Raw genomic sequence first — 11,887 nt, forward strand, 5'->3', positions numbered from 1 at the left:
CTTAGATGCCCTTTGATCCCATATCCAACGACCTCGAAGCTCGTATCACCATAGCATCTAAGATGAAGGAGGACATCATATTCTCATGTATGTAAGAATATCATGTGCTGCCACACCTTAGATGCTTTGGTGATACAAGCTCTTCGGAGGCGTTGGATTTGTGACCCAACAGCTCCTCGGTGGTTCGAATGGTTTTTTTGCAGAAAAGCCCCAAAAGAGTTCGGCCACTGCTTACAAGCACAAAGACTACTCAGATGCCATTGGATCTCAGATCAAACGACCTCCAAGCTTGTATCATCGTAGAATACAAGATGCGATAGCACCTTATGTTTTCTCGCACGGGAGAGTATGAGGTGCTCCCGCACCGTAGATTCTATGGTGATACGAGTTCACTGAGATCTAACGGCCCACAGTAGGAGGTTTGAATGTTTTTGCAATATATGGCTGATAGAGTTTGGGAAATGTGCAGAAAGTACAAGTACTATGCATGTGCCATATGATCACTGATCATACGACCTAGATGCTCATATCACCATAGCGGGTAATTAAGCTATGGGGAGCACCTAATATGAGCATCGGGGAGCCGTTGGATCCAAGATGCAGCGGCACACACAAGGTCTGAATGTTTTATTTGCAAAAAAACCTTTGGAGAGTTTGGAAATTGCGCATAATTACAAAGACTACTCCCAAGCCATTGGATCTCACTTCCAACGGTGTAAAAACTCGTATCACCATAGTATCTAAGCTGCGGGGTGGATGTGATATTCTATGCCACTGTCATTTTTGTTCATAAACTTGCAAAAAACCTGTAACTCGTGCCGTTACTTGTCTAACCGCGCAAAGTGTTTGTTCAAAAAAACCATCCTACACTGAAATATCGAAACAACACACGGGGGTCCCACTTGTCATTAATCAAATTTGGACCTAAAACTAACAAATCTGAAATACGAGATTTGAACTGGCAACCTGGACTACAAAGCGTAAGTCGATAGCCTGAAAAAATGAATGGTTGTTGGCTTTGTCCCATAACTTGATTTTATACAGTACTTGCGTTGAGTAGAGTAGAGGGAGTGCCTCGTCAACACGTGCATGACCGTTGTCACACTTACTGGTGGGTCCCAGGTCTGCGATCTCAATCTCTCTTCTCTCCATCGTCTAACCTTTGCACGGGCACACACGAAGAGCGGCGCTAGCTTGCAGTGGTGTTATTACAACTAAAAAAAGCTTGGAAAATAGAAGAATCGCCTAGAACAAGAGACGTTGTGGCTGGTCGAGACGGAGCTAACCACATCTATCCTCCGTGCCATGTTTGCATGATGAAGCTGTGTGGCTAGTGGGGTGTTTTCGACCGACTGGCTGGGTCCCGAGGTCGAACCATAGGTACTACGTCTGATACAGTATATTTTTACACGCACATTTTTCCTCTGTGCCGAGACGTGGCACACCCTACCGCGCGGTTTCGGGGTCCTCCCGGGTGGTGCACGCATATATTCTTCCTGACGTGGGACTCCCTACCGTGCGTTTTCTGAGTCCTCCTCGGTCGTAGTGCCGAAGCAAGTAAATGAGTCATCAAATCATGAAAGACCACCTTTCCCGTTGAGTACATCAGTGAAGCACGGTGGCTAGCTAGTTGGGCTAGTTCGACCGATTAGCTATGCTGCCGCCACATTTGTTTTTCACCCCTTTTTTATCTACTTGCCGGCAGGTAAATTTAAATATCCACCGCGGCGTTGCTCTGGTGTTTGGGTGCGGCAGGATTTTTAATTTTTGATTGACGGGAGCAGGCGCGGCAGGATTTTTAATTTTTTGATTGACGGGAGCAGGCGCGGCAGCAATTAGTCCCGATGACTCCGCCTGTAAAAACCCACTGCTCCTTGATGTGAGAAGTCGTCGACTGGTGTTTTACCTTGGTGAAAACCAAAAGATTCCCCGCTCCCTCCGCCTTCCCATAGATTGCATTGCCTTTCAGCCGTTTCGCCCCCTTTGCTTCCTCTCCCCATTGCTTCTACCTGGTGCCATGGCGGCGTAGCAGATCACGGAGTCCGAGGTGAGGCGCCTGACACTGGCTCCCGTCGACCGGGAGCAGGCTCTGCGGGCGGTTGCACCCTGCATCTCCAACGCCGTGCGCCTCGAGAAGCAGAGGGACTTCAGTGGTGTTTAGGCGCCCTCTGCATGGGCATGTCCATGTCTCGGCGCAACATGACCGTTGGATCAAACTCAGACGGTGCAGATCAGTCACTGTAGCACAAAGCGTGTGGGTGTGTTTGGTTGCATTCTCATCTCAATATAGTTGTTTCCTCTTCGTGTATTTTTGTCAACCTACTAGTGTGGACTCATGCACCCTTCATGCACTCTGCCAAACACCCAAAAGTGGGTCGAGAAGGGAACTTTTGCTCCCATCCCGTGCACCCTTCATACACCCTGCCTAACACTATTCGTGCTTCATATGGTTCATGTTTTGTGGAGTACTATAGCACCGTACTCTCCGTGCGCCGTGGACCTAGTTCTGTTAACATTGATCTCACCGTTCATTCTCGACCGGACAGTCGAAAAAGCGGTACTATGTTACATATAGGAGTAGTTGACATGCGCACAACATCATTTGTTATCGTCATATCTTACTACACTAGCAACAAGATTGTGTAGTACTGACGTATGAACCACTGCACATGCCTATTAGTAGGAGCACTGTGTATGTTCAAGTGGCTGCCGTGTTTCGCACTTCTCCGTCATAAGAGTGGAAACGCTTGCTGTAATCATTTTTTTCTTCAGAAAAATAGTGAAGACGCTCTACCGTGCGGATCCTCCTCCAGCCATGCACTAAATTACTCACTCGCCGACGTGTGGGACAGCCAGCACCTGGGTCCACCAGCCATGCACTAAATTACTCCGTAGTAGAGTGACGGTAGACTACCCGGATCGAACCGCCGTAGTAATGCCCAATGAGCCGTCAAATCACAAAACCCCCTCCTTTCCAGCAGTAAGTTGGACGGACGAAGCAACCATCATTTCACTCTTCTCTCTCAGCTTCCTCTCTTGAAGAAAACCCCCACTCGCTTCGCTTCTCCCTCATCTCGTTCCTCCTTTCACTCTTCTCTCTCAGCTTCCTCTCTTGGATGGACGCCGGAGCACCGGCCGACGTGATGTCTATGGCTCTGGCCAAAACCGTCGAGGCTCATGGTACGAAGAAGCGCAAGCACCCCGCCGAGACTACCGCAGACAAGCTCAAAGCCATCGCCATGTCCAAGCCCCCCTCTCCGGGATCCCTCATTAAGCAAGTCCAGGTAATGTCTCTTGTTGACGATCTTTTTCTCGATCTTGATCGTGTTTTTTCATCTAACACGCAGTACTAGTACTGGTAGTACAACTTTCTGGGTGATCTTGCATGTGATTTTAGTGTGCCAAATGACGGTTCTAAATTCCTCTTTTGACCAAAACATGCGAGAGGTTGACACTGATTTCTTATAGATTACTTTCAACTAGTACTTTATGAACATCAATGCTACCTTTTAAGAGGGTATATGTGATAGCCTGGCTTATTAGGGATGGTAGACTACTCATATCAATAAGGAATTCCTTCTTTTCCGGGAGCCCATTCGGACAGAACTCCAAAGTTAAGTGTGCTCATCTTGGAGTAGTGTCAGGATGGGTGACCGACCGGGAAGTTGCTCCCGGGTGCACATGAGTGAGGACAAAGTGCACAGAAAAGACTAGTACTGATATGTGGGGCCAGTCTATATCCCGCCAGGAGTAACGACCACCGGCGGGTGTGTCCGGGGCGTTACAGTATATTTGCCTAAGTAACTTGTGTTATGGATATTGCATGTAATTGTTCACTCATTTCTGTGCGTATATGTAGTCATATATGGAGTATAATATCGAAAATCATCTTATATTTCTGAACGGAGGTAGTAATAAAATATGGTTTCTGTTTGAATTAGAACCAGGTCCGCAGTGGAGGTGAAGTTCTCAAAGTTATGCCGTGTGAACTGGAAGACCTGATGATGAGTTCTACTGCTGAACTATCCAGCTACTGTGTCCTTGTCGCCACGTGTCCTAAACTATTATTTTCCTGTAGCATTGTTGTCACGCGTGTTCTCGAGGCTGTACTTAACCACAACAATTTCCTGGTTGTGCCTTCGATTACGAAGGGTGTGGTTCTTGTAAAGCTTCCCAACAAATCTGATGCGGCCTGTCTTCATCATCATGTTTATGAGTGGAAAGACCACTCTGTTAGGTTGTCCAAGGTTGACAAGATGGTGATGGTGCATGTAGACATCTCACACGAAGTCCATGGCCTAGTCAGTTATGCGGGGTTCATCCCGTAGGTCGGTGGCAAGAAATAGTCTGCAGAGTTTAGTTAGTGCAACTTTGCTTGTCTTTAGTAAGTACTATTGTTCAGTACTTGATTTGTGTTTGTGAACCCTGTATTGTTTATTAGTACTGCCGCTTTTGGTGTGTGGTCAGTCCTGAGAACGGTCTATGTTAATGTCTGTCCACTCAATTCAGTCTGTATATTTTGAAGTATCCAGATCATATTTTTTGTGAGGACGGGTTATCAATTATGGTTACACTCAAATATATGTATGCATTGCAGGGTTTATCGCACCCACCAGGATTTCCAAACCCATGGATGTTCGGTCCATACAATTTGTCGCGACCTTTGGACTGTCTTGCTTGTGGGAGTAGGCGGGGCCCCTGCATGCCACGCGTAGTTGGACGATCAATCTTCTGTTTAGTACTTCAACATAGTGATTTCCTGGTAAGGATTCACTCGTGTCACATCAAGTAAATCTTATTGATTTACTGTCTAAATCTTATTGATTTAATGTCATGTTTTCTTTCTTTTCCTGCAATTTTACGATGCAGGTTTTGCCATGTGACATTCATCACAGAATAAACCGTTTGGTTTGCTCTACGATGACTATTTTTGCAGGTTTCACTTCTTATGTCGTGTCAGTAACGAAGGCACTGTCCATCACTTATATTACTGGAAAAAATTGGATCAGTCTGTTGTCTGAGTACAAGCTGAATCCCTATGATGAACTGCAGTTTGGTTTAACAAAAATGCCACAATTAGTCCTTCTCGCGTTTAAAAGAAATGAAGAAAAAACTGGATCACGGTCACGGATCCTAGTCAAGTTAGAAAGATGATCATATCATACTAGACACGATCGCTGCTGTGTCGCACAGATCGAGCACCGCAGTTGCTCTAGCACTGACAGCGGCAGCAGCTCAGTCTGATCCAGCTGACGATCCAAATGAGAGCGAGAAGAGAAGGCAAAGCACGGTCGATACAAGTATGATCAAGAAGTGATCCTAAAACAACCTACGTCAAGCATAACTTCAACACCGTGTTCACTTCCCGGACTCCGCCGGAAAGAGACCATCACGGTTACACACGCTGTTGATTCATTTTAATTAAGGTCAAGTTCAGGTTTTCTACAACCGGACATTAACAAACTCCCATCTGCCCATAACCACGGGCACGGCTTTCGAAAGTTCAAATCCCTGCAGGGGTGTCCCAACTTAGCCCATGACAAGCTCTCATGGTCAACGAAGGAATAGACCCCCTCCCGAGACGTTCCGATCAGACTCGGTATCCCGGTACAACAAGACACTTCGACAAGTTAAAACTAAACCAGCAACACCGCCCGAATGTGCCGACAAATCCCGATAGGAGCTGCACATATCTCTTTCTCAGGGCACACCAGATTGTCCAAACTTCCGGTAGGCTAGCCCAGAGTTGCCCCTGGTGGCCACCGACGGCTGACAAGTTGGACCAACACTCAGAGGAGCACTGGCCCGGGGGTTTAAAACAATGATGACCCTTGAGTCTGCAGAACCCAAGGGAAAGAAAAGGCTAGGTGGAAAATGGTAAAACCAAGGTTGGGCATTGCTGGAGGAGTTTTATTCAAGGCGAACTGTCAAGGGGTTCCCATTATTACCCAACCGCGTAAGGAACGCAAAATCCAGGAACATAACACCGATATGACGGAAACTAGGGCGGCAAGAGTGGAACAAAACACCAGGCATAAGGCCGAGCCTTCCACCCGTTACCAAGTATATAGATGCATTAATTAAATAAGATATATTGTGATATCCCAACAAGTAAACATGTTCCAACAAGGAACAACATCTCCATGTCCCAACAAGGAACAAACTTCAATCTTCACCTGCAACTAACAACGCTATAAGAGGGGCTGAGCAAAGCGGTAACATAGCCAATCAACGGTTTGCTAGGACAAGGTGGGTTAGAGGCTTGGTTCAACAATGTGGGAGGCATGATAAGCAAGTGGTAGGTATCGTAGCATAGGCATAGCAAAGAGCGAGCAACTAGCAAGCAAAGATAGAAGTGATTTCGAGGGTATGATCATCTTGCCTGAAATCCCGCAAGGAAGAAGAACGAGTCCATGAAGAAGACAAACGTACGTAGTCGAACGGATCCTCACAACTCCGGAATGGAGCCGAAGCTAACGAGGGAAACAACCCGGAAAGAAGCAAACAACATAGTAAACAACCACCACATAAGCATGACATGATGCACAACCAAGTATGATGCATGTCCGGTTTAATGAGGCATGGCATGGCAAGGGGCACAAACAAAATTACAAGTTAAGTGGAGCTCAATATGCAACGAGTTGCATATTGACGGAACACCACATCAATTATTTAGTTCACTCCCGGTTAGGTACTCAACAATATTAAAGGTTGGTTAACATGGCAAGAGGTGAAGCATAACAAAAACTATACCATCTAAACAATTTAAATGGGGCTGGATATAACAAGCAACAAACCCGGTAAAACCCCATATGCATTAGTAATTTAAAAGCAAACAACAATTTAAGCATTTTAATTGTTGTTATCATGATGCGGATGACATTGCAAGTTTATGCAGGTTTTTATGAAAATGTTAACAAGAGCATATTATGAAGCATTTGTCACCATGGTGGAAAGAAAAGGGGTGCCGCGGCGACGATCCGGTTCTGATAACTCGATTGAGATGCCGGTGAAAAGATAGGGTGTGAGCGAGTAAAGCAAGATGGTGGGGTGATCCCGGTTTCCGGGTTCCCACATGACGGTGGCAAGGCAAAAGTGGGGCTACGTGCAACAAACAACTCGGACACGGAGCAACACATGGGCATCACATACAACATACAACATACAACATTCGTTCACGGGCGTCATCTCGGTGGTTATACCTTCCAAGGAAGCATTCTCGAGCGGTTCAAGTTCGTAGAGGAAGTAGTTGTTCTCGTGACGGTAGTGGAAGTAGGGGTACATGCCGATGGTAGAGGTACTCACAACGGTAGTGGTACACGTTTCTCGTCAAAATTACAGCGGCGGTAGTAGTACACGGTTCGTAGATGTTCAGGGTCGCCGTGAGGGACTTGTCGAAACCAGGGTCTCGGTCGTCGGTATAGGTACTTGGTGAAATCCATGGGTGTCAGTAGTTGTACATGGTCTTCGCATTGTAGTCTGACTTGGCGATTCCAAAACGTTCATCTGTAGTTGAACTTGGCGGTCTCGACGGTCGTCGTGGTACTTGTCGAAAGGAATCCACCGAGGCGGTCTTGTGTCCTTGGATTCAGTGGCCTTGGCAACGACAAAAGGGGAAGCATCACGTAGCATGCTTGGTGAGGGGCTACAAGTGAGAGGCCATGGCAGTGGCAAGGCGAGCAGCAACAGCACGAGTCACGAACAGAGGAGCTGCCGGGCGCTGATGGTGGTGGAGCAGGGGAAGTCAACGCGGGCTCGCGTGTGGCCTCCAGCGGGACTTGCGAACGACGCAGCAGCAAGGAGGCGATGGTGGTGGTCAGCGGCAGGAAGCGGTCACCGGGCTTGTGGTGACAACGATGACGAACAGAGGCGCGCGGAGAAGCAGCCGTCCGGCGATGGAACAGAGGCGTCCATGGCCAGCGACCCAAGGTGTCGAAGATGGCCGGATCCGGGCCAGCTCGGGTTGGGGAGGCGAGGTAGCAGGCTGGTAGCGGGGCTTGGCGCAGGGGAGGTCGATGTAGAGGAGGGTCAGAGACGCCGGAAGCGGACGACGGAGGGGCGGCGCTAGTCGAGGCGGAGGTGGCTCTCGGGGAGGCGCGGGGCGACGAGGAGGAGGCCGCAGGTGAGGGAGGAGGTAGCGAGAAAGAGGAGGAAGGAGCGTGGGGATCTTCTCTCCCTGGTGCGATGTGTGTGATGCGTGGTGGCGGCGCGAGGGAAAGAGTGAAGGGAGAGGTGCGCGACAGGGATCGGGCGTGGGAGATCGAGAGAGAGAGAGAGAAAAAAGGATCACGACGAGAGGAGGGGGTCGAGCGAGGCCGCAGCGCTCGCTGACTCTGGCGGCGCGAGGGAGAGAGTCCAGAAGCGCCTAGGGTTAGGAGGGATACGGGCCTTGGGCCAAAAGGTCAAGGGTTGGCCTTGTTGGGCTGGGCTAAAAGGAAGACTAGGAAGAGAGAAGGAGAGGGCCAGCCTGGAAGGCTAAATTAGGCTCCCAATAAAAAATAAAAATAAAGAGAACTTTGGATAACAGAAAGAGAGAATTAGAAAAGGACTTAGACCAACAGGGATATTTTCCTTGGACCAAGAAAAAAATGAAGGATTTAACAAAAATGGTTGGAAGAGGTTTGGGCAAACTAGGTCCACACTCATTTGAATTTAATTCAAATGGGTTCTAATAGAAAGTGGGTGCTAGGACGGTCCAGAAACGATTGAGAATCTCGGTGGAGCTCCGAAAAAATAGATAAAGGATATATAGCAAAGTTAGAGGCCAAAAGTTGTCATAACAAAGGCATTGGGATTTGGCAAGTGTGTTAAGGTGAATTCCAAAACAATGGATTTTTTAATATAGCTCCCCAATAATAGTAGGAGACTTTTATATGTTATAAAGAGAATTTCACCATGTGAACTCCCTCGATTTAAATGGATCGAAGATCCACACAATTTATTTAGAAGAGTTATAAAATTAATGATATGATGGCTTGATGACATGATGCAATGCAAAATAAAAGGGCAAGCACAAATGAAACACACGGCAAAACCCAGAATATATGGAAGTCTTCTCGAGCATCGGTCTCGGGGCGTCACAAGCAGCTACACCTTCACATGCAAGGAAGTGCGTCCGGGCAAAAAAAAAACAAAAACAAAACGATTCGCCCCCCTGACTGCTGGGACCCACCAGCTACATCTTCGCAGGCAAGGAAGTGCCTGACAGTCGGGACCCACCTGGTCGAAGCGTACGTAGCATTGTCATTCTGGTCGCGAACGTGTACGTACATATATACTGGTCGATGTAGAGGCGCGCACATGTCGTAGTAGAGGCGCGTACGTGTCGTAGTAGAGGCGCGCACATAGCATGTACACGTACGTACAGCGGCCAGGGTGCAAGAAAGAAAATACGGCCACATAAGTACATACGGGCAGGGTCTCGAATGCCTACTCGCACATACGTACGGCCAGGGCTCGTGTACATGGCTGGGTCGGAACGGAGAAACAGCGTCGTCGTCGTGTTCACGGGGAGGCAACGAAATGCGTCGTGTTCATGGGGAGGCAACAGAATGCGTCGTGTTCATGGGGAGGCAACGGACTGCGTCGTGTTCATCAGGAGGCAATGGAACGCGTGGGAGCCAACCGGCTGGGTCGGAACAGAATGCGTGGTCGTGTTCATTGGGAGGGCTTGGACGGAACATGCGATGGAAACGAGGCCTGGCGTACCGCAAAACGGAGGAAACGGACTTGTGTTCCACCAGCCACGTTCGAAGCGGGATCCTGTTCATCGGGAGGGGTCTGGCGTACCGCAAAACGGAGGAAACGGACCTCCTACGGTCGAAACGGGGGTCCTGTTGATCGGGAGGGGTGTGGCGTACCGCAAAACGGAGGAAATGGACTTGTGTTGGAGCGCTACGGTCGAAACGGGGGTCCTGTTGATTGGGAGGGGTGTGGCGTACCGCAAAACAGAACTCCACGGGATACTGTTCATCTCCACCGTCGACCTCCTCCAGCCTCCACGGGCTCCTATTCATCCAGCCTCCACCGCGCGCTACTCCACCGGCTACTGTTCAACCACCCCTCCACGGGCACCCCTCCACCGTCTACTGTTCATCCAGCCCTCCACACCACGGGGTCCTGCTCAACCACCCCTCCACGGGCACCCCTCCACCGTCTACTGTTCATCCAGCCCTCCACACCATGGGGTCCTGTTCATCCAGAGGCAACGCCACCGCTCACTGTTCATCCAAACCCCCCGCAATGCTCACTGTTCATCCAATCGATCGGCTTCAGTTAGCAGCAGTAGCGAAGGAATCGCTCGATCGGGTTCAGTTAACAGCCATCGATTGATCGCTCGGGTTCAGTAACGTGTAGCCTACAGTGCAATCGCTCGGGTTCAGTTAGATCCCAACGCCTCGCTCGGGTTCAGTTAGAGCCAACGCCTCGCACACACGCGCGTACATCTATGAGAGAAACGTGCATCGCTCGGCCCCCGACCTCCCACCGTAACCAGGAACTTTCCGAAATTTTCCTCCCCCTCGCTTCTACCACGGTTTTTTCCGTTATGGACGGCCCAAAGAATGTCATGCAGCTGCGTCTCCGGCCCGCCCAGGACGAAAAACCCATTTTCTGTCATGATTTTTTGTCATAGAAGTAGGAGCCCACCACATCTATGATGATACCGGGTTTTGTCACAATTATCATCACAAAAGTGTCATATGTATGACAGAATTTTTTTTCGTTCCACCCAAAATGTCATGGATGTGTCTTTTTTTGTAGTGTGTGTATATATATATATGTATATATATATAGCCAATGAAGAAAAATGACGGAAAGAGTGAAGACAATGCAAGTTGAAAAACAACTGAGGAATTTCAAAGCTGAGAAAAAAAACTCAAATTGAAGATTTTCAACTTTTGGTGGTGGTGTGACCCACCGTATAAGAATGATGATTTCAGACACCGTGTACAATTGTCGTAGGGTTCTAAGAATCAAATTATTTGTTAATTTCGTCACACTTAGAGTGTTATTCTTCATTTATTGAAGAAAAATGTTTCTTCATGTGTTGCACATCTAACTCATCAATTTTGCATAAATGTTAGGATGAGTGTCCTTTTCAAAGAACATTCGAAGATTCTAGGATATTTAGCTCACACCGCAACTTGATAAATCTCTTCTCATCCAAGGGCTTAGTGAAGATATCGGCTAGCTGTTCTTCAGTCTTCACATGCTCAATAGAGATGTCACCCTTCAAGACATGATCACGAAGAAAATGATGATGAATCTGAATGTGCTTTGTCTTCGAGTGCTGAACTGGGTTATGAGTAATCTTGATGGCACTCTCATTGTCACAGTAGAGTGGCACATTCTTCACGTTGATGCCGTAGTCCTAGAGAGTTTGCTTCATCCATAGCAGTTGAGCACAGCAAGAACCAGTAGCAATGTACTCAGCTTCAGCAATAGACAGTGATACGTAGTTCTGTTTCTTCGAGGACCAACAGACCAAAGATCGTCCGAGGAAATGGCATGTGCCAGATGTTGACTTGCGGTCCACACGATCACCAGCATAGTCAGAGTCTGAATATCCAATGAGATCAAAAGCCAAGCCCTTGGGGTACCATAATCCAAGTGTTGGTGTGTGAGCTAGATATCGAAGAATATGCTTCACAGCCTTATGGTGTGATTCCTTCGGTGTAGCTTGAAATCGGGCACACATGCAAACACTAAGCATAATATCTGGCCTAGATGCACATAAGTACAATAAAGAACCAATCATGGAGCGGTATACCTTTTGATCGAAGTCAATACCATTTTCATCAGTGCATAGGTGGCCATTTGTGGGCATAGGGATTTTGACTCCTTTGCAATCTTGCATCCCGAATTTCCTCAGTACATCCTTGAGGTA

The sequence above is a fragment of the Triticum urartu genome, chromosome 7, assembly GCF_003073215.2.
Source record: "Triticum urartu cultivar G1812 chromosome 7, Tu2.1, whole genome shotgun sequence".
Lineage (NCBI taxonomy): Eukaryota > Viridiplantae > Streptophyta > Magnoliopsida > Poales > Poaceae > Triticum > Triticum urartu.